The 25,698-nt window shown below is 45.5% G+C and overlaps 1 pseudogene across 1 annotated transcript; it reads left to right on the top strand.

Annotated features, from left to right (window-relative positions):
* Nucleotides 1-24,275: 24,275 nt before the first annotated feature.
* LOC309802622 (WW domain binding protein VOPP1-like) lies at nt 24,276-25,136 on the top strand (annotated as a pseudogene). Its single transcript has 2 exons — nt 24,276-24,406; nt 24,562-25,136. The product of its transcript is annotated as a WW domain binding protein VOPP1-like (transcript).
* The last annotated feature ends 562 nt before the right edge of the window (nt 25,137-25,698 follow it).

Here is a 25,698-nt window from a genome sequence, read left to right as displayed (position 1 = left end):
TGACTTATCAAAGTATGTTCTAAAAAGTCATGTATGTGCTATCTTTTTTTTTTTTTTTTTTTTTGCCTTATAACAAATTTAATCAGTTATACATATACATATGTTTCCATATCCCCTCCCTTTTGCGTCTCCCTCCCACCCTCCCTATCCCACCCCTCCAGGCGGTCACAAAGCACCGAGCTGATCTCCCTGTGCTATGCGGCTGCTTCCCACTAGCTATCTATCTTACGTTTGGTAGTGTATATATGTCCATGCCGCTCTTTCACTTTGTCACAGCTTACCCTTCCCCCTCCCCATATCCTCAAGTCCATTCTCTAGTAGGTCTGTGTCTTTATTCCTGTTTTACCCCTAGGTTCTTCATGACATTTTTTTTTCTTAAATTCCATATATATGTGTTAGCATACAGTATTTGTCTTTCTCTTTCTGACTTACTTCACTCTGTATGACAGACTCTAGGTCTATCCACCTCATTACAAATAGCTCAATTTCATTTCTTTTTATGGCTGAGTAATATTCCATTGTATATATGTGCCACATCTTCTTTATCCATTCATCCGATGATGGACACTTAGGTTGTTTCCATCTCCGGGCTATTGTAAATAGGGCTGCTATGAACATTTTGGTACATGTCTCTTTTTGAATTATGGTTTTCTCAGGGTATATGCCCAGTAGTGGGATTGCTGGGTCATATGGTAGTTCTATTTGTAGTTTTTTAAGGAACCTCCATACCGTTCTCCATAGCGGCTGTACCAATTCACATTCCCACCAGCAGTGCAAGAGTGTTCCCTTTTTTCCACACCCTCTCCAGCATTTATTGTTTCTAGATGTTTTGATGGCCATTCTGACTGGTGTGAGATGATATCTCATTGTAGTTTTGATTTGCATTTCTCTAATGAGTAAAGATGTTGAGCATCCTTTCATGTGTTTGTTGGCAGTCTGTATATCTTCTGTGGAGAAATGTCTATTTAGGTCTTCTGCCCATTTTTGGATTGGGTTGTTTGTTTTTTTGTTATTGATCTGCATGAGCTGCTTATATATTTTGGAGATTAATCCTTTGTCAGTTGCTTCATTTGCAAATATTTTCTCCCATTCTGAGGGTTGTCTTTTGGTCTTGTTTATGGTTTCCTTTGCTGTGCAAAAGTTTTGAAGTTTCATTAGGTCCCATGTGTTTATTTTTGTCTTTATTTCCATTTCTCTAGGAGGTGGGTCAAAAAGGATCTTGCTGTGATTTATGTCATAGAGTGTTCTGCCTATGTTTTCCTCTAAGAGTTTGATAGTGTCTGGCCTTACATTTAGGTCTTTAATCCATTTTGAGCTTATTTTTGTGTATGGTGTTAGGGAGTGATCTAATCTCATACTTTTACATGTCCCTGTCCAGTTTTCCCAACACCACTTATTGAAGAGACTGTCCTTTCTCCACTGTACATTCCTGCCTCCTTTATCAAAGATAAGGTGACCATATGTCCGTGGGTTTATCTCTGGGCTTTCTATCCTGTTCCATTGATCTATATTTCTGTTTTTGTGCCAGTACCATACTGTCTTGATTACTGTAGCTTTGTAGTATAGTCTGAAGTCAGGGAGCCTGATTCCTCCAGCTCCATTTTTCGTTCTCAAGATTGCTTTGGCTATTCGGGGTCTTTTGTGTTTCCATACAAATTGTGAAATTTTTTGTTCTAGTTCTGTGAAAAATGCCAGTGGTAGTTTGATAGGGATTGCATTGAATCTGTAGATGGCTTTGGGTAGTAGAGTCATTTTCACAATGTTGATTCTTCCAATCCAAGAACATGGTACATCTCTCCATCTATTTGTATCATCTTTAATTTCTTTCATCAGTGTCTTATAATTTTCTGCATACAGGTCTTTTGTCTCCTTAGGTAGGTTTATTCCTAGATATTTTATTCTTTTTGTTGCAATGGTAAATGGGAGTGTTTCCTTGATTTCACTTTCAGATTTTTCATCATTAGTATATAGGAATGCCAGAGATTTCTGTGCATTAATTTTGTATCCTGCAACTTTACCAAATTCATTGATTAGCTCTAGTAGTTTTCTGGTAGCATCTTTAGGATTCTCTATGTATAGTATCATGTCATCTGCAAACAGTGACAGCTTTACTTCTTCTTTTCCGATTTGGATTCCTTTTATTTCCTTTTCTTCTCTGATTGCTGTGGCTAAAACTTCCAAAACTAGGTTGAATAAGAGTGGTGAGAGTGGGCAACCTTGTCTTGTTCCTGATCTTAGTGGAAATGGTTTCAGTTTTTCACCATTGAGGACGATGCTGGCCGTGGGTTTGTCATATATGGCCTTTATTATGTTGAGGAAAGTTCCCTCTATGCCTACTTTCTGCAGGGTTTTTATCATAAATGGGTGTTGAATTTTGTCGAAAGCTTTCTCTGCATCTATTGAGATGATCATATGGTTTTTCTCCTTCAATTTGTTAATATGGTGTATCACGTTGATTGATTTGCATATATTGAAGAATCCTTGCATTCCTGGAATAAACCCCACTTGATCATGGTGTATGATCCTTTTAATGTGCTGTTGGATTCTGTTTGCTAGTATTTTGTTGAGGATTTTTGCATCTATGTTCATCAGTGATATTGGCCTGTAGTTTTCTTTCTTTGTGACATCCTTGTCTGGTTTTGGTATCAAGGTGATGGTGGCCTCGTAGAATGAGTTTGGGAGTGTTCCTCCCTCTGCTATATTTTGGAAGAGTTTCAGAAGGATAGGTGTTAGCTCTTCTCTAAATGCTTGATAGAATTCGCCTGTGAAGCCATCTGGTCCTGGGCTTTTGTTTGTGGGAAGATTTTTTATCACAGTTTCAATTTCAGTGCTTGTGATTGGTCTGTTCATATTTTCTATTTCTTCCTGATTCAGTCTTGGCAGGTTGTGCATTTCTAAGAATTTGTCCATTTCTTCCAGGTTGTCCATTTTATTGGCATAGAGTTGCTTATAGTAATCTCTCATGATCTTTTGTATTTCTGCAGTGTCAGTTGTTACTTCTCCTTTTTCATTTCTAATTCTATTGATTTCAGTCTTCTCCCTTTTTTTCTTGATGAGTCTGGCTAATGGTTTATCAATTTTGTTTATCTTCTCAAAGAACCAGCTTTTAGTTTTATTGATCTTTGCTATCATTTCCTTCATTTCTTTTTCATTTATTTCTGATCTGATTTTTATGATTTCTTTCCTTCTGCTAACTTTGGGATGTTTTTGTTCTTCTTTCTCTAATTGCTTTAGGTGCAAGGTTAGGTTGTTTATTCGAGATGTTTCCTGTTTCTTAAGGTGGGATTGTATTGCTATAAACTTCCCTCTTAGAACTGCTTTTGCTGCATCCCATAGGTTTTGGGTCGTCGTGTCTCCATTGTCATTTGTTTCTAGGTATTTTTTAATTTCCTCTTTGATTTCTTCAGTGATCACTTCGTTATTAAGTAGTGTATTGTTTAGCCTCCATGTGTTTGTATTTTTTACAGCTCTTTTCCTGTAATTGATATCTAGTCTCATAGCATTGTGGTCGGAAAAGATACTTGATACAATTTCAATTTTCTTAAATTTACCAAGGCTTGATTTGTGACCCAAGATATGATCTATCCTGGAGAATGTTCCATGAGCACTTGAGAAAAATGTGTATTCTGTTGTTTTTGGATGGAATGTCCTATAAATATCAATTAAGTCCATCTTGTTTAATGTATCATTTAAAGCTTGTGTTTCCTTATTTATTTTCATTTTGGATGATCTGTCCATTGGTGAAAGTGGGGTGTTAAAGTCCCCTACTATGAGTGTGTTACTGTCAATTTCTCCTTTTATGGCTGTTAGTATTTGCCTTATGTATTGAGGTGCTCCTATGTTGGGTGCATAAATATTTACAATTGTTATATCTTCTTCTTGGATCGATCCCTTGATCATTAGGTAGTGTCCTTCTTTGTCTCTTCTAGTAGTCCTTATTTTAAAGTCTATTTTGTCTGATATGAGAATTGCTACTCCAGCTTTCTTTTGGTTTCCATTTGCATGGAATATCTTTTTCCATCCCCTTACTTTCAGTCTGTATGTGTCTCTAGGTCTGAAGTGGGTCTCTTGTAGACAGCATATATATGGGTCTTGTTTTTGTATCCATTCAGCCAATCTGTGTCTTTTGGTGGGAGCATTTAGTCCATTTACATTTAAGGTAATTATTGATATGTATGTTCCTGTTCCCATTTTCTTAATTGTTTTGGGTTCGTTATTGTAGGTCTTTTACTTCTGTTGTGTTTCTTGCCTAGAGAAGTTCCTTTAGCATTTGTTGTAAAGCTGGTTTGGTGGTGCTGAATTCTCTCAGCTTTTGCTTGTCTGTAAACGTTTTAATTTCTCCATCAAATCTGAATGAGATCCTTGCTGGGTAGAGTAATCTTGGTTGCAGGTTTTTCTCCTTCATTACTTTAATTATGTCCTGCCACTCCCTTCTGGCTTGTAGAGTTTCTGCTGAGAGATCAGCTGTTATCCTGATGGGGATTCCCTTGTGTGTTATTTGTTGTTTTTGCCTTGCTGCTTTTAATATGATTTCTTTGTGTTTAATTTTTGACAGTTTGATTAATATGTGTCTTGGCGTATTTCTCCTTGGATTTATTCTGTATGGGACTCTCTGTGCCTCCTGGACTTGATTAACTATTTCCTTTCCCATATTAGGGAAGTTTTCAACTATAATCTCTTCAAATATTTTCTCAGTCCCTTTCTTTTTCTCTTCTTCTTCTGGAACCCCTATAATTCGAATGTTGGTGCGTTTAATGTTGTCCCAGAGGTCTCTGAGACTGTCCTCTGTTCGTTTCATTCTTTTTTCTTTATTTTGCTCTGCAGCAGTTATTTCCACTATTTTATCTTCCACCTCACTTATCCGTTCTTCTGCCTCAGTTATTCTGCTATTGATCCCATCTAGAGTATTTTTTATTTCATGTATTGTGTTTTTAATCGATGCTTGATTCATCTTTAGTTCTTCTAGGTCCTTGTTAACTGTTTCTTGCATTTTGTCTATTCTATTTCCAAGATTTTGGATCTGGGAAATAGAATCTTGGATCATCTTTACCATCATTATTCTGAATTCTTTTTCAGGTAGACTGCCTATTACCTCTTCATTTGTTAGATCTGGTGGGTTTTTATCTTGCTCCTTCTCCTGCTGTGTGTTTTTCTGTCTTCTCATTTTGCTTATGTTACTGTGTTTGGGGTCTCCTTTTTGCAGGCTGCAGGTTCAAAGTTCCCGTTGTTTTTGGTGTCTGACCCCAGTGGCTAAGGTTGGTTTAGTGGGTTGTGTAGGCTTCCTGGTGGAGGGGACTAGTGCCTGTGTTCTGGTGGATGAGGCTGGATCTTGTCTTTCTGGTGGGCAGGTCCACGTCTGGTGGTGTGTTTTGGGGTGTCTGCAGACTTTTTATGAGTTTAGGCCACCTCTCTGCTAATGGGTGGCGTTGTGTTCCTGTCTTGCTAGTTGTTTGGCATAGGGTGTTCAGCACTGTAGCCTGCTGGTCGTTGAGTGAAGCTGGGTGCTGGTGTTGAGATGGAGATCTCTGGAAGATTTTTGCCGTTTGATATTATGTGGAGCTGGGAGGTCTCTTGTGGACCAGTGTCCTGAAGTTGGCTCTCCCACCTCAGAGGCACAGCACTGACTCCTGGCTCCTCAATTTGGGATGATGTGTTGTCTATTCATGTATTCCACAGATGCAGGGTACATCAAGTTGATTGTGGAGCTTTAATCTGCTGCTTCTGAGGCTGCTGGGAGAGGTTTCCCTTTCTCTTCTTTGTTCTCACAGCTCCTGGGTCTCAGCTTTGGATTTGGCCCCGCCTCTGCGTGTAGGTCGCCGGAGGGCGTCTGTTCTTCGCTCAGGCAGGACAGGGTTAAAGGAGCAGCCTCTTCGGGGACTCTGGCTCACTCAGGCCGGGCGGGAGGGAGGGGCACGGAGTGCGGGGCGAGCCTGCAGCGGCAAAGGTCGGCGTGACGTTGCACCAGCCCGAGGCGCGCCGTGCGTTCTCCCAGGGAAGCCGCCCCTGGATCCCGGGACCCCGGCAGTGGCGGGCTGCACAGGCTCCCGGAAGGGCGGTGTGGGCAGTGACCTGCGGTCGCACACAGGCTTCTTGGCGGCGGCAGCAGCAGCCCCAGCGTCCCACGCCCGTCTCTGGGCTCCGCGCTTTCAGTCGCGACTCGCGCCCGTCTGCGGAGCCCTTTTAAGCAGCGCTCTTAATCCCCTCTCCTCGCGCACCAGGAAACCAAGAGGGAAGAAAAAGTCTCTTGCCTCTTCGGCAGCTCCAGAGTTTTCCCGGACTCCCTCCCGGCTAGCTGTGGCACATTAGCCCCCTTCAGGCTGAGTTCTCGCCGCCAGCCCCAGTCCTCTCCCTGCGCTCTGACCGAAGCCCGAGCCTCAGCTTCCAGCGCTGCGCGCCCCGGCGGGCGAGCAGACAAGCCTCTCGGGCTGCTGAGTGCCGCTCGGCACTGATCCTCTGTGTGGGGATCTCTCCGCTTTGCCCTACCCAGGTATGTGGGGAGTTTCTTGCCTTTTGGGAGGTCTGGGGTCTTCTGCCAGCGTTCAGTAGGTGTTCTGTAGGAGTTGTTCCACGTGTAGCTGTATTTCTGGTGTATCCGTGGGGAGGAAGGTGATCTCTGCATGTATGTGCTATCTTGAAGGCTGTAGTAAAAGAAAAAAAGTCAGTCCCTTCAGACAATAGACATATTTGGTGGTAATTTTATAACTGAGAAAACAAACATAAACTTTCAAGGAATGATAAGCTCTCCCAGTGGAAATCTCTTCCCCTTCCCAACAAGGCACACAATTGCCTGTAGGCTTTTTGAGTCAAAGAAGCCACCTGCATCTCTTACCCAGTGAATCTTCAGGAATATTTTCAGTACTTCTGCTAATTTATGTCTGTGTGATTCAGGTCTTTATTGGAAAATTGTGCAGTATCAGGATCAATACCCAGGGACTCTGGAAAGCTAGCTAGTGTACACTCAGAGACTCCTCTGGCGGATGAATGTGCAATTTGAAGGGAATGCACATCCCTCTGTCAATTAGGTTTTTAGGTTCATGAAAACAATGAAATCAGCCAGGTATTTAGCAAGGGGGCATATGAGACAATAAAATCTCTCATAATGAATTTAGCGCAATTCACTTGGAAAGCAAAGGGTAGAGGCCAAGAGAAAGAGTGAATGGTTGTAAAGCTCAGACCACTCCAAGGAATGATAAATGGACTTATTGACTATGTTTCAGAACAGCTACCTAGAATAGTTCCTTCCAACTGAACCATAACCAACTTCTTCAAAAATAATTGCAGGAGCATTTGGATGTAAAAGAAAAAAAACCTCACACATATATATTTACATTCTTTTTTTCAGGACATCTTTTGGTCTCTTCACTTACCTCTGGCTCATCTTGTTCTCTGAGAAAGGCTGTGTTTATCTCCAACTGGAAGAGAGGGCGAGGGAGGACTTGGAAAATGTTTTTTCCTTCCTTACACTTGAAACTGCTGTGCCTCTGAGACACTTGCAGGACAGAAGAAACTCCTTTGTATAAACTCGTAGACTAGTCACTGCCTCACCTGCCTCTGACGGGCTCCCTTTTACCCTCAGCCAATCGCTTCCCACCACCCTACTTGCACTGGCAGTCGGTCCTAAAGTGTTGCTTTGGCCTGACCCTTGTAGTAGAGTCCGTTTTGTTGAGTGGCTATAAAATGGAAGTGGAGTAATGCTGGACGGGCCCCCAGGGAAAGTTGAGATTTCTATGAGAGGTCTGCTCAGGAGCCCTAACTCTTGCTTTCTGTTGTTTCCAGTTTCTCTTTGCAGCACAAAAGCAGTTTTGAGTTTAGAGAGTCTTGAGGTATTTTTACTTCTAAGAGTTATATTAGTACAGGTTACCAGGTTAGAGGCTTAAGGTCACCATTGTAGCACTACGAATGGATAGAGTCAGAGTATGTGATCACCTGTGCTTCCAGGCAGATCCAAACAGAAGTTGGGGAGCTGCTATCAGGTTGACCAGCCATGGCGGTAAACAGTGTAGATGGGGCTGGTACACATTCTCTTGAGCCCAAAAGGCTGAGCAGAGGCTGATAAGATGTCCTTTCCTTTATGGAAGAGAATACTAAGACTAGAGGTGGGCCAGAGAATTGCAAACAGTATGCAGGGAATTGCAGTGCTAAAAATAGGCTAAGTTCCCTATGCTGTGTACGAAAGCAGCACATCCAGTATTGATGTAGCTGCTTTGTGCTTTGTGTCAGTCCATCACCATCTTGAAAAGCGCTGTTTGGGAGCTAGTGAAATCTGGGTAAGTTTAAGCAATAGGTATCAGAGGTTTTGCCCCAGTGGTGTGCTTGAGCTAACTTGCATGTGCTTGGGGAGAGTCAATTTTGTGTGTGTCTTCCAACTCTGTGTTTGGTCATAAGCTGGTAGCATGAAATGGGCCTGACACCAGGGAGTACTGACACCATGGAAACTGGCAAAGTCTACAAATCAGTGCTAGTTGTCCAACATGTACCAGTGCACCACTGTCTTGAGCCCTTCCATTTGGAATGAATGGACTAGTTTGGACTGAGGAATTCACTTTTGCCTGAGTAGAGCTGCCTTTTGTCTCAAGATCCTTGCCACTAACCTCTACTTCTAATGCTACTCCTGTTCTGCTTGCCTCTGGTCAAAACTCTCTCTGCCCTCTTGATTCCTCTAGCACTTTCTTTCTGCAGCACTCTTTGGACATTTGCACCCTTGACCCTCTTTGAGTTTGTTGTTGTTGCTGTTTTACTGTATTCCCTGTTTCTTCACCTAGAATGTGAGGGTGGGGAGAGTGTGTACTGTTTAGGGGCACCAGCAGTGGTGGCAAAAGCACGGACAGGAGTGGTTCAGCAGGGAGCTTATACAGAGAGGGAAGTGACTTGAAAGGCATATTAAAGTAATTTAAAGTCCCGGGGTAACACCCATTCAATAAATGACATGAGGGGAGGATTTTGCGGGTCTCATTCTGAAGACATTCCTTCCTTCTGAGGCTCAGTTAATGCTTTTTTTTAGTCATCACTATTGGTTCCCAGTCAAAACTATTCAAAGAGTAGCCTTCTCTATGGATAGGAGAGGAGACTGTGCAAGAAGTAAATGGGAGCAGGAAGCTATCAGTACGCACTTCTGCACGTGCCAGGAGGGCCTTCAGGAGAGTTCTGGAATGGAAAGGAGGAGGGAGGAGTAGCCAACTCTCACAGCTCCTGCTGTTTACCTGCCGTGGGTCTGTTAGCAGGATGCTTTCCCCTTAGCTTCTTATACGCCGCTCTCCTCTCTGTCCCACTCCTGCAGGCATTTGGGGCCTTTTCTCCCTGGTGCCCAGAGTCCTGGTCGGTTCTAGCTCCCCATTGTCTGTTTCCAGATTTTACGGTCTTCTTTCCCAGGAGGCCTTCTACTGGAGAGATCCCAGATAAGGGTGACCCTTCAGAGAGGATCATACATCTAGTTTACAGAAGCAATTTCAGAGTGGGCCCCGGGCCCTTGAACCCTGATGGGGGAGGTCCAGGCGAGTACGAGATGGGCAGCAGGCCCTTTGAGTTACACTAACAGACTGTGGCAGAGTCTGGCTTTTCTGGTGAATGTGGGCCGTTGGGGAGGTGGGTTTTCTCAGACTGTGTGAGCATGACTGTGTAGGTGGGTGTGGGGTAGAGGCGAGGGGAATACAGGTTCAGTGGCCACCCTGGGATGGCCAGTCTTTGCTCACTACAAGCACTAGAAGAGTTTGCTGCCTTTGTTCTGCTTCCTGGTCATACTGCCTGGATTCACCAGGGATGCACTAATTCCACTGACATGTCAGACTCGGAAGACAAGAAGATGAGTGAGGGCAAGAGTAATAATAAAAAGGTGAGGATAAAGGAGCAGGTTTATTTTAAACACATTTTTTGTTTTGTCTACCTGGAACATATATCCTTGTCCTACACATGTGGTATTGGGAATTTTCAAGCACGTCACTGTCTGCTGTGCAATGTAAATGCCTTTCTACATCACCATGTCGACATGTCAGTAAATTACATCGCTCACCAATGCTCTTCTGCGAGTGGAACTGTGCTTTGAAAATACTCAGAAGAGGATGAGAAGGATAGTTGACATGTGGGTTATAAACAAAGACATTTTCATTTTTTATTAATATCAAATCAGCTTTCCCCACGTCCCTTAAGCAGACGCTGAACAAATAGTAAAAGCATATTGGTGGAAGGGGTGCTGAACTCTTAGCCTATTCAGGGGACCCACATGTTTTGAACTGACCTTGTCAGTGAATCAAGGAAGGAATGAATGAATGGTGCCTTGGAATAAATATCACTAGTGTCAGCTATTCTAGCACCAGACCTAGAAGAGAAAAATCCCTGGGCTTTGAGTTAAAGAGATAAAATTGTGTGTGTGTGTGTGTGTGTGTGTGTGTAATAGACCTAAATAGTGGCTCCTCTCTTTAAAAAAAACCTTGGAAACTGCTTAATTTTGATTTAGTTTAGTCCTTTACATCTAGCTAGGCTCATACCACCAACATACTTTTTTTTTTTTTTTTTTTTTTTGCGGTACGCGGGCCTCTCACTGTGGTGGCCTCTCCCGGTTGTGGAGCACAGGCTCCGGACGCACAGGCTCAGTGGCCATAGCTCACGGGCCCAGCCGCTCCGTAGCATGTGGGATCCTCCCAGACCGGGGCACGAACCCGTATCCCCTGCATCGGCAGGCGGACTCTCAACCGCTGCGCCACCAGGGAGGCCCCCGACATACTTTTAAGTGCCATGAAATCAAGATTTGGAGGAGCCTAATTCTCCACAAACACAAATTCTCTACTTGTATTTTCCCTTTTGTCTTTGGGTGAAAGCAAATGCTATTTCAGGGGATTACAGTCCTAGGAAAACGATTAAGGCTTGTTTTCTCTTTATCCAGGCCTCTGGCTTTTAAACACTGTTAAAGCATGTCCGGAAGCGTAGGGTATGATCAACACAGGAGTTTTTGACATCAGGACTTCCAGTCCTGTTCCTGCATGCTCCCCATAATTGGACAGCAAACAATGCTCCTTTTCTTCCTTTTGACCGTCTGACCTGCTGTGGAAATCTGTGCAAAATTAGGACGATTGCTGTGATTGTACACTCGAAATTCCCGAACTCAGCAGTGATGAGGAAAGGGTGGCAAGCTCGTTGTGGTTTTTATGAAATCAAGTAAAACCCGAGAGAGACAGTGGCCAGCTTTAGTGGTTGGTATCAATACCAGGTACAATACAGTTAAATTTTTGAGAAAACAATTTCTCCCATATTGACACATTTAAAGTATCTGTTTTATCTGCATTTGTTGGAAAGGGGCACATCAGTGCCCTTTGGGCTTCATCACTTGTGGTGTTGTCACCAGGCAGCCCACTTCTATGAGAAGAGGGTACAGGCAAAAGACGCTAACTGTAGTTTGAATGGCTACCTCTCCCTGCCCTAAACCTAAAGCTCTGTCCACAATCAGATATGACATTTGCGGGGCTCATTGCAAAATGAAAATACAGGATCCCTTGTTAAAAATTTTATTAACAATTTCAAGGCAGTGACAGCAAAGCAGTAAATCCAGCATGGGACCCTTCTAAGCAAGGGGCGCTATGTGACTCACAGGTCACTGGCCCGCGAAGCCAGATCTCGCTCTGATCTTCCTAAATAAGAAGATGAGATAAGAAGGAAGTACCTGAGTTTTTGATGAAGGCCATTCTGACCAGTGTGAGATGATATCTCATTGTAGTTTTGATTTGCATTTCTCTTAATGATTAATGATGTTGAGCATTCTTTCATGTGTAGAAACAATAAATGCTGGAGAGGGTGTGGAGAAAAGGGAACCCTCTTGCACTGTTGGTGGGAACGTAAATTGATACAGCCACTATGGAGAACAGTATGGAGATTCCTTAAAAAACTAAAAATAGAATTACCATATGACCTAGCAATCCCACTACTGGGCATATACCCTGAGAAAACCATAATTGTAAGAGTCATGTACCAAAATGTTCATTGCAGCTCTATTTACAATAGCCAGGACATGGAAGCAACCTAAGTGTCCATCAACAGATGAATGGATAAAGAAGATGTGGCACCTATATACAATGGAATATTACTCAGCCATAGAAAGGACCGAAACTGAGTTATTTGTAGTGAGGTGGATGGACGTAGAGTCTGTCATATAGAGTGAAGTAAGTCAGAAAGAGAAAAACAAATACTGTATGCTAACACATGTATATGGACTCTAAGAAAAAAGAAAATGTCATGAAGAACCTAGGGGCAAGACGGGAATAAAGACACAGACCTACTAGAGAATGGACTTGAGGATATGGGGAGGGGGAAGGGTAAGCTGTGACAAAGCGAGAGAGTGGCATGGACATATATATACTACCAAACGTAAAATAGGTAGCTAGTGGGAAGCATCCGCATAGCACGGGGAGATCAGCTCGGTGGTTTGTGACCACCTAGAGGTGTGGGAGGGAGGGAGACACAAGAGGGAAGAGATATGGGAACATATGTATATGTATAGCTGATTCACTTTGTTATAAAGCAGAAACTAACACACCATTGTAAAGCAATTATACTCCAATAAAGATGTTAAAAAAAAAAAAAAAGAAGGAAGTACCCAAATCCTCCCGGGCACAATTTACAGTGTGTGCCGTCTGGGGAAGAGCACAGGGATGAGGTGATGTTTCACCGAGGGCCCAGGGATCCGTCCTTCCTGCCCTTGGTGGACAGGAGACAGAGAAGCCTGGAGTGAGTGGCTGGGGTGACTTTCAAGTCCCTTCTCATCTTGAGAGTCTGTAACTTTGAAGCCCTTGTCCCGAGGGGACTCTAATTCGAAGGTGCTGTACTGTTCTTCGTGACTCTTCACAAAGAATCATCTTGCAGCTTTACCTGATGACCCGGGGCTGGTGCTCTCTCATCTCTGAGCTTCGGTTTCCTTGTTTGTATAACACTTGTTTGTATACACTTACCTCACGGAGTGGTTGTGAGGGTTAAATTCCACGGTGGGTGGGGGGTGCTCAGTAAGGTTCCAGGCACATGGTCAGCTCTCGGTAACTGCGATGATGATCACGGTGATTCGGGTAAGCCTTGCTTTTGGCAAAATGTGTGTGTGAGAGAGAAAGCCCCCCTCTGTGTACTGCCCACTACGCACTTAGGCCCCGGGTGACAACTTGGTTGAAGGGTTATGCTATCCCAGCGGGCTTCTTCTGACTCCTTTTTTCCCAGCTTCCTTCAGCTTAACTTCTTTCAAACGTAGACTCTTTTGAATATGATGAAAGTCCACGCGCTAACAAAAGCGCTGCTGGCAGCAAGGTCACCCAAGGAGAGGCAGTCTTGTCCTCTGGGCGCGCAGCACAACATGCATTTATTCAGAAACTCTGCAAGCTGGCCCGCTGTGCTGAGCCCCAGTGGCTGTTGCCTCTTGCAGCCTCTTTCCAAGCCAGGCAGAGGGAGGCTCTTCCTCTCTGGACTCAGCTTGGAGGGGTCGTCAAGGTCCATTTGCTGGTGGTGTTGGTGGTGATAGACCCCTTCGCAGATCCTGTAGGTGGTCCCAGAAGTGGGGAGGCACTAGCTCGCTCTTTCTAGGGGAGCGTGAGGCACTTGTCAGTGTTACTCCCTCCTCTTCCGCACAGGATGGGGTGGCCATGCACAGGCTGGCCTGAGTCAAGGTCAGTGCAGCATTGTAGGGCAGTGGGCCCGCTCTGTCTGAAACCTTGCCCGTATCCACACTTGTTCCCTCGGACTGACAGAACCTCTTAGATCTGGCAGGCCTCCTCCTGTTGCACCCCTTCAACTTCCACTGCACGTGAAAGCCTAACTCGACCCCTACCCTGGTGCTCTTTGCAGGAGCTGACTTCTCTGCCACCAAAGTGTTCAGGATGCAGTCCTCCTCTCCGGGGTAGAGGGCTTTATTTCAGCAAATGGAGTGTGTTTTTCATGATCTGCACCTTTGCTTTAGTCTTGGAGCAGATGGCCGAGTATAGCCTTCTGGGTTCCCAGCATTGCGTAGGGTTGCTGTTATTTATTCTTGGAAGGTGGAAATGATTATCTCATTGTTTTGGCCGATGAAGAAACTGAGGCTGTTTCAGGATGGTGCCCAATTGCACGTAGCTGGTACGTGGCAGCACCAGCATTTATATCCAATTCTGATTCATGTTTCTCTCAGCAACTGTTTGCTGCCTTACCAGACTAGCATCCTCAGATGGGAACACTCATCCTAACACGTGGGCCTCAGCTGCGAGGCAGACACACCTTCTGCACACACAGGCAGGGAGGAGAAGGGCAGGGCAGGGCAGGGCTTGATGGGGTGTCTGCTCTAGTAACATGGGCAGCATCTGGAGGACACAGAATCCCCAGGAGGCTGCCCACTGCACCTGGCTCTCCTTAGAAGACAGAGTGAACATGGGGCCCAGAGAACCTTGGCTACTGCCTAAATGTGTAGTTTCCCCCATGATTAGCTATAAGGAGAGGAACAACTAAAAGTAAATATCAGGATAGTAATACCCAGCTTCATGGCAGAAAGACTTCCATAGGATCCTATAGTACATGGACTCAGGGAAGGTAGAAAACCCAGTTCTTGAAAGACCTGAACTTGGGCATACACCCAGAGAAAACTCTAATTCGAAAAGATTCATGTACCCCAATGTTCACTGCAGCACTATTTACAATAGCCAAGACATGGAAGCAACCTAAATATCCATCTACAGATGAATAGGTAAAGAAGATGTGGTATCTATAGACAATGGAATATTACTCAGCCATAAAAAAGAATGAAATAATGCCATTTACAGCAACATAGATGGACTTAGAGATTATCATACTAAGTGAAGTAAGTCAGACAAAGACAAGTATCATGATATCACTTATATGTGGAATCTAAAAAAATGATACAAATGAACTTATTTACAAACCAGAAATAGATGCACAGACATAGAAAACAAATTTATGGTTACTAAAGGGGAAAGGGGGTGAGGAGGGATAAATTAGGAGTTTGGGATTAACAGATACACACTACTGTATATAAAATAGATAACCAACAAGGACCTACTGAATAGCACAGGGAATTATAGTCAGTACTTTGTAATAACTATATAGGAAAAGACTGAAAAAGAACATATATACCTATGTATAACTGAATCACTTTGCTGTACACCTGAAACTAACACAACCTTGTAAATCAACTATACTTCAATTAAAAAAAAAGACCTGGACAAAGAGTTGAGCCAGGTACGCCACTGACATCTCTGGCAACCTTACCTCTGAGGCCTCCTAGTAAATGGGGCTGGGACTGCTTGGTAGAGAGACCTTGGACAACTTGACATGGCAACAGGTAGACATCATGGAAGACCTGGATGTGTCACTGTGAAACAAGGTTCACTGTGCTTTAGAAGAAGCCCTAGACAGATTCCACATGCCTGCCACTGATGGGAGTGGTTCTCCTGATATCTCAAAGGGTGGGTGGGTTTGACTAGGGACCTGACAGGGCTACTGTAGGTGGAGGTCCCTAGCACTCAGCAGCTCAGGGCTACAAGCAACAGGGCTAACACTTTCATTTTATCTGTTCTACATTATCGCAGGGCAGGGTTGAGCTTGGTAGAGGGCGGGAGCATTAGTGGAACTGAAGGGTGACAGAAACCTATCCCTGACCTCACTGATTACCACTATCTCCCTATTATACACCCTCATATTACAAGGAAACTGGTATCCCAGTGTGTTATAGCACATTTATTTGTGTAATTCTTTGTGTCATGTACCTTTTAGTCCATCTGTTTTTGCTCATCACTGTTCCCAGTGCTTCATACAGTGCCTGCCACGTACAGCAGCTATTCAAATAAATATTTCTTCAATGAGTTAATTAATGAAAAGAAGTTCTGGAAGTAATAGAAGATAAGAAAGTGCTTCAGACATAGTTTAGTGCTGCCTTTCTCGTCTCTGCTGATTAAGTACCTGACAGATACCATAACTCTCAGAGTTCCAGATAAGAATCCAGAAAATGCTATCTTTTACAGTGTCATAGAAATACAACCTTTGTTCCTTCTCAATTACTGGAAATACACTTGTCTTTGAATGAAATGAGGCATTGGGGCAGTAAATATGCTCTTTTGCCCTAGTCCTGAATTTATCAGTTACAGTTCCCACATGGAAGGCATGAGAGTCATCAGGGAAAAGCCAAAGAAAGGAAAATATATCGTCAATCTCTGCCTGGGGATCCAAGGTCAAGGTAAATGTCTAGGGGAGGCTAAGAGCAGGAAGGTTTGGAGGTTGTCTGTGTGGTCTGAGGGGATCTGAAAGGCTAGCTTGACCAAAAGGACGCCCTTATTAGCTTAATTGGAGGGTCACAAATTTCTGTCGTTAGGCATTTCTCTTTGGATTTAGACTTACCTATCTTTAGGCATTTCTCTTTGGATTTAGATTTAACTATAGAGTTCTATAACTGTGTAACCATTTTCCTGGGTGAGGTGGGCATGAAGCCTTGAGCACCCTGGAAGCATGGAAGCACAAATTATTTTGATAAATTACCACAGTTAATGACTGAGCAGAGGTCTTCCAGGGGCCAGAAAGAAAGCACTAGGTAAAGTTGAAAGGAGATTGGAGTGTGGGGAGTATGGGGGCTGGTGGGAGTTGGGAGGAAAGGTCCTGAGGAGGGTGGTCTCATGGGATATTCCTGTGTGGGCAAAGAAGAACTTGACAGAGGAACGTTGCCAGGGTCCCAGCAAATACCTGGGTATACTCCAACTGGATATTTTGAGGGGGAGTTTAGTAAAGAGACTGTTACAGATGTGTGATCAGGGTTTGGGAAACCAGGGGTTGTGTAGCGCCTTGGGCAAGCACTATTGGGGAGCGAGCTGCTCCACCCCCAGCTTGATGGAGCAAGGGAGGAGACCAGTTATTGGAACCTGGAGGGAATAGCCATAGGAGGGGCACTTATAAAATGTGATGGATTAAAGATAGATAAAATTCCCTGATAACCCTTTTCATCAAGAGTGAGGTCTATGTTCTTTCCCCTTGAATCAGAGGGGCCTCTGCAGCTGCTTTGACTAATAGAACATGGCAGAAGTGATGTTGTATCTGTTTCCAGGCCCAGGTCTTAAGAGACTAGAAACTTCCATTTCCTTTCCTTTGGACATTTGCTCTTGGAACATGGACACCTTGCTGGGAGGAAGTCTAACAGCCCCAAGTAGAGGCCCACCTAGAGAACTGAGGCCTCTGCTAACAGTCCTGACTAAGCTTGCCCAGACCATAACCTACACCAACTTGCTAGCCATCTTGGAAGTGGATTCTCCAACCTAGTCAAGCTGCCCCAGCTTATGCCACGTGGAGCAGAGATGAGTTGCCCCACCAAGCCCTATCCAAATTATAGCTTCATCAGTAAAATAAATGTTTGCAGTTGTTTTAAGCTATTAAGTGTTGGGGGTAGTTTATAACCACCAGTGGCTACTGGAATATATGAGTTGTGGCCTCAGTGGCGGGACACAGATAATCCATGGTAGCCTGGCAGGAAGAGAGCCAGGGGACAACCCCCTTGGCTTCTCTCACCTCCTGCCTACTTATTTACTGCCAGTGACCTCCATCGAATGGACCCAACGAAAGCCAGAGGATAAGGAACCCATTGATGTGTCCTTGTAGGCCATCCCCCTGGCACACACACAGAGCAGGTTGGAGAAGTGTGAAGGGAGCTCTGGAGTGACAGATGGGAGACAGCACAGGCACCAGACGATTTCAAGTTGGGGTCATGGTGTCGATCCCATTTGATACAACTCAACTGCTCAACCTAGCAGAACATGAACCTTAAAAGACAAAGGCCAGAATCTCTTTTGGAAGGTAGCCAGCTATGTGATCAATAAGCCAGAAAGGAGAAAAATCTGCCTGAGATATTTCTTAATCAAACAGCTAAGTGTTTGATTTAATCAACATTTAATCAACGTTAATTCAAATGGCAAATGCAGTAACACCCTATGGATGCTGGCCCCTCAGAGCAGCGCTGGGGTTGAGCCAGGCTTCCCAATTTCCTGAGTGGCTGTCCAGGGGGAGCCCTGGGGAGCCTGATACCCAGTGAAGGAACTGGCTTTGCCTTTATGTCCCATAAAATAAACATTTGTGCTTCCAAGGAAATAGGAATAATCTGGCTAAGGAGAGAGGGACACCTTCCCAGGTCTGAAGCCCCACATAGACAAACCCAGGCGACGGGGGCAAAATCAAGACTCAGGTTACTTTGCTAGTCAGCAGTGACAATGAACCCACTGGCTCCTGGTGGGGGGCGGGGAATCCCTGGAGCAGTGTGTGGAGGGCCAGGTGCCCCTTCACATCTGCCCCTGGGAGGGCAGGGCTCTGGGGTGAGCCTCAAAACCAGAGTGGCGCTTGCCACCATCCAGCAGGAATTTTGCAAAACCTAGTGAGTGGGAGCATTGGAAAACTGCCCTGGCTTAAAGGGCGGTGGTAGAATGCGATGATTAGAGCTGGGATTCAGGAGTCTGGCTACAAATTCTGGCTCTGCCTCTTGCTAGCTGTATAACCTTCTTTAGCTCCTCGATGATTCTGTTTTCTCATCAGTACAGTGGGGGTGCTAGTACATACTATGTGCAGCTTTTGTGAAGGCTCAATGAGCTCTTAGCACATACTGGAGGAAACCCCAGGGTGAAGTGGTTTAAGAGCACCAGCTCTGAAGCCAGATGGCCAGGGTTGGATCCTGACTCCACCACTGGCAATATGCGTGATGCAGATTATTTAATGTCTCTGTCTCAGTGTCCTCGTTTATGGGGGATTAGCTGTACCTCCTTCATTTGGTTGTCACGAGGACTAATGAGGTAATCTGTCTGAAGGGTTTAGAGTGGGCGGCAGCTCTCCTTTAGCTGCAGTGAGCACAATACCTGCTCCATCCTGCGTGTTTGGCACATAGTGACCTGGCAATAGTATTTTCATTCTGCTGGAAGCACAGGGTAGAGGGAGAAACCCACGCGCTCAGTTCAGATTCAACAGGAGCCCCCCCGACTGCCCTGCCTCCGGGGTGACGGCTCTGAGTGTACTTGAATGGTCTGTTCCCACAGATGTGGTCACACTGGGTTTTGTTTGTTCTGTTTGTTTTTCTTGCTCTGCTCGTCACATCTTAGCTTCTGGGCTGCCCACCAGGGACATTTTCCCGCCGCCCCGTGGTGCTCTCAGACCCAGCTGGGCAGAACGGGGCTGCCACCACCAGTGTGGGGTGACTGATGGCTCATCGGGAGCCGGGCTTCCCTTGTGCCCTGGGGCCTGGTTTTGAAAGAAAGCAAATGAAAAATGGTGGCAATAAAGAAGGCTGCTCCTGGGCTTCCCTGGTGGTGCTGTGGTTGAGAGTCCGCCTGCCGATGCAGGGGACATGGGTTCGTGCCCCGGTCTGGAAAGATCCCATGTGCCGCGGAGCGGCTGAGCCCGTGAGCCATGGCTGCTGAGCCTGCGCGTCCGGAGCCTGTGCTCCACAACGGGAGAGGCTGCAACAGTGAGAGGCCCGCGTACTGCAAAAAAAAAAAAAAAAAAAAAAAAAAAAAAAGAAGGCTGCTCCTGGTAGAGAGCAGCTCTTTGTTTCCAGGTAAATGATAGGGTTTGGGCCTAAGCTTGCAGAACCTGGAATCTGAGCCACCTGGTTCTCTTGCCAGCTTCTGGAACCCACTTGTGACACGGCACTTCCCTGTGCCTCAAAGTGTACCCTTCCTTAAGATCTTGCTCTTCAGAGGTCTCGTCACGGTTTGCTGGTTGAGAGTGGTTTGCTCTGATAGAGTGTGGGGCCGAGGTGACTGAGACCACAGGGGCTGCAGGTAAATATCAAAGCATCATAACCCGGAAGGTGAGAAAACTCCAGGCTTGGCCTGCGCTGGCAGGCTGGGTGACATCACATTTGTCCTTAACCTCGTGCGACCTCTTTTGGCAAAATGAAGGCAACCTGAGCTGACTTTGGGGACTCTCCTGAGACTAATAAAATGCTTGGAGAACAAGCTAAGGAAAATCAGGTGTGGTCATTTATCGTTCTGACAGAACAGTTATGCTCATCAGATCCCCTGATTTGAGGGCCTGGGGCGTCATCCTCAGGTGGAGAGTTTTCCTTCCTGCCTCTCTTCCTCCGCGCTCCCTCCCGTCCCTGCCCTGCCCTTCCGCACAGACCAGGACGATTCTCAGGAATGGCTGCCCCTAGGACCAGCGGAGGAGCAGGAACTCTGGGAAGAATGCTGTTCAAGCCTGGCCTGCTCCGGGAATGCAGTGGCTTCTCCTTCAGGGGTGAGTCCTCTGAGAGCCCAAGGAAGTGCTGCCCTCATCCTCCTCACCCAGGCTGATCTGGAAAAACTGCCCCCACAGGGAGGCCCTGTGTCTTAGCTCTGCCTGTTCTATAAGGTGCCAGTCCTTCTGAGAGGGCAGAGCCACGGTTCCAGCCATGTACTGTGTGATGAAAGAGGTGGTACAAAGTACAGCGAATAAACTCACAACGTCCACCATCCAGCCACAGAGCCTGACCGCTAAATAAAGCCTTCCCAGTTCAACTATAATTTTTGCAGGTAAAATTTTCGGTCAGCCACCAGAGGGTGCCCACAGAGCTCTCTGGAAATGACCCAAACCTGCAGGATTAGAAAAAGAAAATTTCCAGTGCATATAAGCCCAAGACCAACTACAGCTCCCTCACACATGAATGGGACCGATGCACAGGCCAGCTAAGGAGCTGCGAGTTTGCAGGGGAAGAAGGGCCAGAGTAGGAATGACAGAAATTACCTGAATTTTAGCTAAACAAGTTGCATCTTGATTTTAAGTTGGCAATTGCAATAGCACTTTGAGGATTGGCCCAGGGTGCATTTTCATTCCCTGGCAAAACTCCCTTCCCCACCCTTTCTTTCCCCTTCCGTGTGTACAAAGGAATTGCAAATACATGTAAATATTAGCCAAAGCCACAGGCTTCTTGGAAGGTAAGGCTGCTGCTGCTATTTAAAAAAAAAATCCTATAATGCAAGTGAAAAGACAGAGATTTTCCGAGCTGCTGCTCCTGCACGAGGGTGAGGCCTCAGGAAGAAGAAATGGAGAAGCCATGGTTCTCTGAAGAGCTGGCCTGGTGTGGAGCGTGCCCAGAATGAGAGGAACAGAGGGACGGCTCCCTCCCTGTCCCCAGCAGGGCTGAGAAGCAGGCTGTGTCTGGCCTCCCTGTCTCTCCAGGGCCTGGCACATTGACTGACACACAGTGGGTGCCTGTTAATGTTTGCTGAATGAGTGAGTGAATGGGAAGTGAGCTAGGGTGAGTGGGACACTGCCTGTGAGCTTTCACCAGGGTGAGGGGAGAATTGGGAAAGGGGTGGGTGTGGTGGAAGGGTAATTTTCCAGGGAGAAGAGATCCCAGTTTCAATGTTGGCTGCCTCTGGCTAGACCATTTCTGTGGATGTACAAGACTCCAGATGAGGTGCTTTGGCTTTGTCTTAATGCTGGTCAAACTGCCCAGTGGCCCCATTTGTTCATAAGGTCCACTCATTCACAGTTATTGGCTACCTGATGGGGACCCTGGCAGTAATTCCCACGCCGGGGACCCCAGCGTCCCTCAGCTTTGGCTTTCTGGAAATCCAGTTGCCGTGGAATTGGATACTGGTTGCTGGGTAATTGGGCCATTCATCTCTCTGGACAGCTGCAAGCATTTTGTGTGTGTGTGTGTGTGAATATGTGAGCATGAGTATGAGTGCCATAATGCCTTGTGTGTGTGGGTTCTACCATCTACACAGTCTTTTTTTTTTTTTTTTTTGCGGTACGTGGGCCTCTCACTGTTGTGGCCTCTCCCATTGCGGAGCACAGGCTCCAGACGCGCAGGCTCAGCGGCCATGGCTCATGGGCCCAGCTGCTCCGCAGCATGTGGGATCTGCCCAGACTGGGGCACGAACCCATGTCCCCTGCATCGGCAGGCGGACTCTCAACCACTGCGCCACCAGGGAAGCCCCTACACAGCCTTTTAAAAAATTTTTTAATTTATTTTTTATAGGGCAGGTTCTTATTAGTTATCTATTTTATACATATTAGTGTATATATGTCAATCCCAATCTCACAATTCATCCCAACGCCTCTACATCCCTGCCCCCCCGCTTTCCCCCCTTGGTGTCCATACGTTTGTTCTCCATATCTGTCTCTCTTATTTCTGCCTTGCACACTGGTTCATCTGTACCATTTTTCTAGATTGCACATATATGTGTTAATATATGATATTTGTTTTTCTCTTTCTGACTTAACTTCATTCTGTGTGACAGTCTCTAGGTCCATCCACGGCTCTACAAATGACCCAATTTTGTTCCATTTTATGGCTGAGTAATATTCCATTGTATATATGTACCACATCTTCTTTATCCATTTGTCTGTTCATGGGCATTTAGGTTGCTTCCATGACCTGGCTATTGTAAATAGTGCTGCAATGAACATTGGGGTGCATGTGTCATTTTGAATTACGGTTTTCTCTGGGTATATGCCCAGTAGTGGGATTGCTGGGTCATATGGTAGTTCTATTTTTAGTTTTTTAAGGAATCTCCATACTGTTCTCCATAGTGGCTGTATCAATTTACATTGCCACCAACAGTGCAAGAGGGTTCCCTTTGTTTATAGATTTTCTGATGATGCCCATTCTAACCAGTGTGAGGTAATACCTCATTGTAGTTTTGATTTGCATTTCTCTAATAATTAGTGATGTTGAGTATCTTTTCATGCGCCTCTTGGCCATCTGTATGTCTTCTTTGGAGAAATGGCTATTTAGGTCTTCCACCCATTTTTGGATTGGGTTGTTTGATATTTGATATCGAGCTGCATGAGCTGTTTATATATTTTGGAGATTAATCCTTTGTCCGTTGACTCATTTGCAAATATTTTCTTTCATTCTGAGGGTTGTCTTTTTGTCTTGTTTATAGTTTCCTTTGCTGTGCAAAAGCTTTTAAGTTTCATTGAGTCCTATTTGTTTATTTTCGTTTTTATTTCCGTTACTCTAGGAGGTGGGTCAAAAAAGATCTTGCTGTGATTTATGTCAAAGAGTGTTCTTCCTACATTTTCCTCTAAGAGTTTTATAGTGTCTGGTCTTACATTTAGGTCTCTAATCCATTTTGAGTTTATTTTTGGTATGGTGTTAGGGAGTGTTCTAATTTCATTCTTTTACATGTAGCTGTCCAGTTTTCCCAGCACTACTTATTGAAGAGACTATCTTTTCTCCATTGTATATCCTTGCCTCTTTTGTCATAGATTAGTTGACGATAGGTGTGTGGGTTTATCTCTGGGCTTTCTATCCTGTACCATTGATCTATATTTCTGTTTTTGTGCCAGTACCATATTGTCTTGATTACTGAAGCTTTGTAGTATAGTCTGAAGTCAGGGAGTCTGATTCCTCCAGCTCCGTTTTTTCCCCTCAAGATTGCTTTGTCTATTTGGGGTCTTTTGTGTCTCCATACAGATTTTAAGATTTTTTGCTCTAGTTCTGTAAAAAATGCCATTGGTAATTTGATAGGGATTGCATTGAATATGTAGATTGCTTTGGGTAGTATAGTCATATTCACAATACTGATTCTTCCAATCCAAGAAATAGTATATCTCTCCATCTGTTTGGGTCATCTTTGATTTCTTTCATTAGTGTCTTATAGTTTTCTGAGTATAGGTCTTTTACCTCCTTAGGTAGGTTTATTCCTAGGTATTTTATTCTTTTTGTTGCAATGGTGAATGGGATTGTTTCCTTAATTTCTCTTTCTGATCTTTCATTGTTAGTATATAGGAATGCAAGAGGTTTCTGTGCATTAATTTTGTAGCCTGCAACTTTACCAAATTCATCGATTAGCTCTAGTAGTTTTCTGGTGGCATCTTTAGGATCATCTTTGTATAGTATCATGTCATCTGCAAACAGTGACAGCTTTAGTTCTTCTTTTCCAATTTGTATTCCTTTTATTTCTTTTTCTTCTCTGATTGCCTTGGCTAGGACTGCCAAAACTATGTTGAATAATAGTGTTGAGAGTAGACATCCTTGTCTTGTTCCTGATCTTAGTGGAAATGCTTTCAGTTTTTCACCATTGAGAATGATGTTTGCTGTGGGTTTGTTGTATAGGGCCTTTATTATTTTGAGGTAGGTTCCCTGTATGCCCACTTTCTAGAGAGTTTTTATCATAAATGGATGTTGAATTTTGTCAAAAGCTTTTTCTGACATGCAAGCCGGGGACAAAGGCGGCAAGGGCTGCGTGACTCAGCATGGCTCCCCGCCCGCCTGCCTGAGCCCCTGTGACCCTGGCTAGGATCCCGCCTGCCAGCTGGCTGCCCCCCTCACAGGGGTCGTGCTGCTGACCCGCGCCTGCGACCAGGAGGACGCGCAGCCATGGGATGCCTGGCCGGGAGTGTGGCTGCGCTGCTGCTTGGGCTGCCCGTGGATTGCACAGAGGCCCAAAAGCATTGCTGGTATTTTGAAGGACTCTATCCAACATATTATATGTCTTTGGTCATCTGGTTACAGGGCCTCCCCAGAAGGAAACCACTGTAATTCCGCCCACAAGATGTGTAGCAAACAGATGCCGCCCTTATGCGGACTGCTGTGGCTCCAGGTGCTGTGTGCAGGCCCTTTCCATACAGAGGCTGTGGTACTTTTGGTTCCTCCTGATGATGGGCCTGCTCTTCTGCTGTGGTGCCGGCTTCTTCATCCGGAGGGGCATGTACCCCCTGCCACTGATCGAGGAGCTGACATTCAACATATCTTACACCAGGCAGCCCCCGAACCTCACTCCAGGAGCCTAGCAGCTGGAGCTGCCGTTTTACACCGACCCTGGAGGACCAGGGATGAATCCTGCTGGGAACCCTGTGGCGATGGCTTTCCAGGTCCAACCCAACTCACCCCAGGGAAGCACAGCCTACCCACCGCCCCTTTCCTACTTCAACACGCCACTGCCCCCATATGAACAGGTGGTGAAGGCCAAGTAGCCGGGAGCTGCCTGGCACCTGCCTGTGCAACTGGCTGGGGAGGCCGGGAGAGGCTGTCACTCGCCCTCCCTGTCCCCTTCACTGTTCACTTCCAAGAATGGTCTTTTGAGCCACGAAACGGCAATTCCTTTTTGATATCTTCAAAGCAAGCACAGCTTCCTTTCAAATTTTCCTTGGAGGACCAGTATTTGAATTCACCCCGTGTCTCCTCTGTTGCTTCTGTTTCCAATGTAATCTGTGCTCTGGCCGAGTGGAGAGTCCCGAGGGTTGACCCCCTAGGGTGGTGTGCCCAGACCCTCAGGGGAGAGACCCCGGCGGAAGGTGAGGCAGGGCACGTGCAGGTGAGTACGCGTGAATGCGGGGAGGGGCTGGACCGCCCGGAAGGCCCCGCACACGGCAGGCGGCCCATCTGAAACGAGGCCCCACAGGGCCAGCTGTGTGAGCCCCATGCCCGACAGTCTTCCTCTTCAAAAAGCTGTTAGAGAAACACGTGTTGGCGGTGCAGACTCTGAGCCTTCTCTTCTCCATCCCCTTCCTGAAGACCAGAGCTGCCCTCTGCACAGCCAGGGCTGGGAGAGCCCTGGGCACGGCTTGCACCTCAAGGAGATGGGGATCCGGAATGAGGCTAAATTGATGTCTATACTTATCTGAAAATCACTAAGGAAAGTTATTTAAATTCATGGGAAATTGACCCCTGCCTCAAACTGGACATTGCATTTGATGAGCTCTTGGTCTGACTTGGGGAAAAAAATGTTCGAGCCCTTTTTAGTGTGTCCTGTGGAAGGTGGTGTGGAGTCCTGTCCTGAGGTCAGGCTC

The sequence above is a fragment of the Mesoplodon mirus genome (genome assembly GCF_964341445.2).
Source record: "Mesoplodon mirus genome assembly, chromosome: 4".
Classification (NCBI taxonomy): domain Eukaryota; kingdom Metazoa; phylum Chordata; class Mammalia; order Artiodactyla; family Ziphiidae; genus Mesoplodon; species Mesoplodon mirus.
This window is presented reverse-complemented; position numbering and strand designations above follow the sequence as displayed.